Genomic DNA, 5,773 nt, shown 5'->3' with positions numbered 1-5,773 from the left:
TAAACTGAATGAATTTAGCTCAATAGTAATAGGACGTGTCATGCTGAAGGTTTGGTTAATCAGATATTGGGAAATCCCCAAGAGAAACAAGAAATTATTGTGTAGCATACATTCACATTATATGCTCTATCAAGTATCACTGAGGTCAAGTCTAATCAAAATCATTGCTAATGTTTGTGATCTGAGTCTGATGTTCTGGTCAGCACAAGTGTCTTTGAATAAGTTATGAGTGTTCCCTTTAATTCCCATGATAATTTAAGAAACCACTGACCAAAAGTATTCATTCATAAAATCTATCTAGTTTTGTGCACGATGTATGGCATATTAGTCTCTCCTGACATATGCCTGGTTATTATTTGAACAGGTGAATTCGTGCCATATGGAGCTGGTTTTTAGCCAAGCAGAGGACACACCTTATAAAGAGTGACCTGCCAACCAAATGAATGGACCAATACCAGAAAACAGCTGTTTTATTTTAATAAAAACAGAAACACATCATTTTATTCTTGGAGATCATTAAATCAGGAAACAAAAAAGTTAAAACAAAGTTAAAATACTAATGGGGGAAAATGAATAAAGGAAAACATAAGAGACAGGAGCAGAAGATGATTTTTCAAAATGTTAAATTAATATAAAATGTTTACTTAATGGTTGTTAAAATTGGAAAGAACAAAGAGATCCCTGCCAGTGGATACTTTGATACTTTGTCAGTGACCTGGAATTCCTTGGAAGCTTTTAACAGTTTAGCAGCATGAGAATTAATTTTGTCCATTTTATGCACAAAGGAAATTCACACTGAAGTGATATGTTGATTTTTATTTCAAATCCAAATTGTAATAGACCTTGGTATTTATTTAATAAAATCTCTATTAAACCCCTCTACTTCTGATTAATATAATGTGTACACCATGCATAAAATAGAATACTTGAGATTTCTGAGATAGTTGTACACATGCTATAAATGTAGACACAAACGTTTGAAAATAGAAAAAAACACATTTCTGGTATTTAAGAAAAAATTCTTAAAAGTTTTATTTCATAACTCCTCACAAACCAATTGTATTTTGATTTTTTAATGAAATTTCTACTTAATGTAATCCAATGAGTCCAAAAGAATGTTATGAGAAAATATGATATTATTTGCAACTTTCTGATTATCCTGGCTGGTTTACATTGACTTCAGCTTATTTTTATGCACCAGTATTTTTGAAACAGATTCTAATGAATTTTTTGTCTTTTATACCAGACAGTGAGAGTGGTATAGGTGTTGGAATACATTTTAGCACCACTTTCTGGTAAACAGACTTCAACATATTTCTGGATCATGGATCATAACTCATTAGTGTATGCTAATAAAAGAGCCTGTGCTTGTGTATAACTAGACAACATTCACACTAATATGCAAAGATCTTAGAGATCTTTGCTAATATGTGCAAAATAACACTCCCAGTGCACAAGTTTCAGGCAATAATCGTTTTCAAAAAGAATTGAGTCGGCTGAGCCAATTCACAAAAACATTACCATTGCCAAGCTCTCTAAACATCTCTAAATCCCTTAGTCCTTATCGTTCACCTTCAACATACCTAGAGGAAACACGTATATACTGTAGCTACAAGAGGAGGTATGTAACTGGGCATAATGTTGTAAAAAAGAATCATCCCCTGACTCAACAATGTCTTTCATAAGTTCATACGTTATAGGAGCAGATTTAGGCCATTTGGTCCATCAAGTCTACTCCACCATTCAATCATGGCTGATCTATCTATCTTTCCATCTCAACTCCATTCTCATGCCTTCTCCTCAAGAATCTATCAATCTCTGCTTTGAAAATATCCAATGACTTGGCCTCGGTAACCTCAGTGGTTTGTAAACCTCAGTAAACCTCCTCTGGACCCTCTCGAACGGCAGCATATCTTCTTCCTCCTCCTCCTTCTTCTTCCTCTTCCTTCCTTGGGTATGATAAAGACTTACTTCCACACTGGTTTCATGGGAATAATTGGGTCTGGTCTTCCGCTTCCTTGGGAATCTCTTCACATTGCAGTCTTGGATATAGAGTGCCTGCTTTGTTGATGGAGCACCAATAAATATCCCTTTCCAATGCATATGATAAATTAGTATCCTAATACTAGGGACGCTGGCCTCAGCGAGGATACCTCAGCGTTGGTTCACTTGTCCCGTGTGGCCAGACCTGAGGATCGGTGACACGATTAGCTGTTTGGTTGTTGGGTGTCATTGAATTGGTTTGGTGTGTGGCTGGAGCTAGGGGTTAGGATGTGGTTAGTTATGTTGTTGCCGATGGTGCTTGGGAATGTGGTTAGATGCATGGTAGCAACCAGGGACTGGGGAAGGGGCATGTGGCTCGGGACCTGGAAACTGGATTGTAATTGGAACTGCAGTGAGAAAATGTGGGGGAGTAGTGAGCACAGAAGCTATGGGAAAGGGCCCCTGTGCCTGGATCCACATGTGTGCACTTGAGTGAGTGGATGTGCTTCTGGCTTGGCGGCACCTTTACATGTGTCCGATGTCTGAGCATTGAAATCCATACAGAAGAGTCTCCAGTGGCCTTGGCCTCTTTTACCACTCAGTGAAGTCCATCGGAGCAAAAGAGTGCATACGTCACCACATACAAAAGGAACGCAGGGAACTTGATCAGTGCAGTTTTGTGACACACATGAAGCTTAATCTCATATTTTCTAAAGCAATCCACTCAACATGTGACAGCCCATCCAACATGTTAATTATTACCTCCCTGTACAGGGTGCCCAGGGTTATGATGAGAAGACTGGAGAATGGGTTAAGATGGAAAGATCGATCAGCCATGATTGAACGGTGGAGTATTGATGAGCAGAATGGCCTAATTCTGCTCCTATCACTTATGTACCACTGGCACACTTTCGCCACAACATGTGCTACCTGCACAATAACTTGTTGGCGGCAGCACAGTGCACAGTGGTAGAGTTGCTGCCTTACAGAGCCAGACACCTGCTTTTGATCCTGACCATGGGTGATGTCTGTATAGAGTTTGTATGTTCTCCCTGAGGCCACGTGGGGTTCCTCTGGGTGTTCTTGTTTCCTTGCACACTTCAAAGACGCACACTTTAAAGACGCACAGGTTTATAGGTCAATTGGCTTTGGTAAAAATTGTATATTGTCCCTAGTGCGTAGGGCAGTGCTAGGTGCATGGGGTGATTCCTGGTCGTCATGGACTTGGTGGGGCGAAGGGTCTGTTTCCACACTGTATTTCTAAAGTCTAAAATCTAACATCTGAAGATTGTGCTTCTTCAGCAGCACCTGAAACACCCACGATCTCTATCACATTATATTTTACCAAACCTTCATTGTTGCTGAGTCCAAAAAGTCTGGAATTCCCTCCTGAGTAACATTAATGGAATAATCTCAACGCACGGACTGCTATGATGCACAGAAGTGGCACAGCACCATGTTCCGAAGAACATTAAAGAGTGTACAATAAATGTTGCACTTGATACAGAAGAACTAAAAAGGTAAATTAAATGAAACAGCTGAAAAATAAATTGAGATTGCAAGTGCATAACCACTCGTAGATGTTTTAGGAGGCAATTAAATCCCATGGCTTTTAAAAATCAAATGGTTCTAAATCTACTAGTATTTTGTCTTTGTCCAAACAAGGTGTAGGGGAACAAAAGCTATAAATGTAGAATTATATGTTTTTATATTTATATGAGAAGTGTTCTCTTGTTTCCACCAGACCTTTATGAAAAGGTTCTAAATTAATATAATGAGGCTCAGCTCATCTCCTGAGGAGACAATTTGTTTTTAAAGGAGGCACGGATAGTTTGAATGCATAATGGCAAACTTTTACCTGGTAGACAAAGCAGGGAAGGGTTTTCAGTTTAAATCAGACGTTGGAACATGCAAGTTAGTTTGCTGAGCCTGTATTACTGATGCTGAGCTAGGTACTGGTCAGAGTCCGTCTACCCTGCTGGGATGGTTTAGAATAAGACCCAGGCTGTCCTTTATTCAAATGGAGACTCACACAGCAGGAGAGCTGAAACTCTGTCTCAGCCTCAGGCACAACATATGCTACTTCCCATCACTTTAATAGAAATTTGTTCCAGAGGAAGAACTGACTAATGTATGTTATGCAAAATCACCTTAATATAAATGCAATGGACTGCAAAAGGACCATCTTATAATGACAGAAACAAATATGTTTATGGAGTGAAAGAAACATTTATCCAATAGTCATCAAATAGAAAATGATTATTAGCATTTATTTCACATTTTTAGATGACATAGGATTTAAAGCAATTTTTCAAGATCTATGAAGGAGGCAGGATTAATCATCAGTATTAGGAAATTTATTTCTTGTAATCCATTAATGTGACTACTTTCAAAAATAAAATACAAAGGAGAGACTTCAACACTGTCTGATGTGTACTAAACTATTCTGAAACAATTCTAGGAAGCGCACGACACTGCAGAAGCTAGAATCTTGAGCAAAATAAAACAAATTGCTTGAGGAAATCAACGGATCGGGCAGCATCTGTGGAGGGAAATGGACAGGCGATGTTTTGGGTCAGGACCCTTCTTCTGACATGGAGTGGAGAGGACAGAGCTGGTGGAAAAAGGTGCGGGGAGGTTGGGTTGGAGGTGGCAAGTGATAGATGGATCCAGATAAGGAAGAGTTCATTGGCAGGTGAGTCAGGTGGGGGAGAGAAGGATGGAGGTAGTATCCAAGGATGGAGATGAAGTGGAGAAGGCATGCAAATGGTGGAATCTCTAAGAAAGGAAGATGGGGAGTGAAATATTGAACCAGATGCCAGGTTGGTGGGATGAAGAAAAATGGGGCACTTGAAGGAGGGTACAATGGGCGATGAGAGGATGGAGGAGGAGAAGGGAACTATATGACGGGGGTGAGGGAAGTGAAAACAAGTAGTTTTGTGTTTGTGTGTGCGTGCATGCTTGTGCTTGTGGGTGTGCACAGAGCCGTATAGATAAGAAGGAGGATTACTTGAAAGCGGAGGACTCAATGTTCATGCCATATGGGCTAGATTATGAAGTGTTGTTCATACAATTTGCATGTGTGGGCCTCACTCTGGCAGAGGAGGATGCCCAGGACAGAAAGATCGTTATGGGAATGGGAAAGGAAATTGAAATGACTATTAACTGGAAGCTTGAGGTTGCCTCAGACAGACCACATGTATTTGGTGAAGTGGTCAACTAGTCTACCCTTGGTCTCACTTATGTGGAGAAGGCCATATCGAGACCACCCAATGCAATAGATGAGTTTAGAGGAGGTCCATGTAAACCTCTGTTTCACCTGGAAAGGCTGTTTAGGACCATGAATGGAAGTGGGGCATGAGGTGTAGGGGCAGGCATTGCGCCTCTTGTGGTTGCAGGGGAATGTCCCTGAGGAGGCAGAGGTGAGTAATCCAAGGCATAACAGAGAGAGTAGTCTCTGCGGAAAGCAGAGAGGGGAAGAACTGTTAGTTGGATTGCATTGATCCTGGCAGAAATGTCAGGGAAAGGTGTGTTTAATGCTGAGGCTGGTGGGGTGAAAGGTGAGGACCTGGGAACTATATCCTTGTTCAATCTAGAGGGAGGGAGGGACGAGACCAGCATTGCAGGAAACATAGGAAACATGGATGTGAGCTATGTTCCGCAACTGCAGGAGGAACCCAATGATCCGTTCCACAGAAGTGAAGACATCCCTGCAAGAAATAGGGTAGGAAGAGATGTGGTCAAGGTAGCTGTAGTCATCAGTGGATTTGTAGTGGAGGTCTGTGGATAA

The sequence above is a fragment of the Amblyraja radiata genome, chromosome 5, assembly GCF_010909765.2.
Source record: "Amblyraja radiata isolate CabotCenter1 chromosome 5, sAmbRad1.1.pri, whole genome shotgun sequence".
Taxonomy (NCBI): Eukaryota; Metazoa; Chordata; class Chondrichthyes; order Rajiformes; family Rajidae; genus Amblyraja; species Amblyraja radiata.
This window is presented reverse-complemented; position numbering follows the sequence as displayed.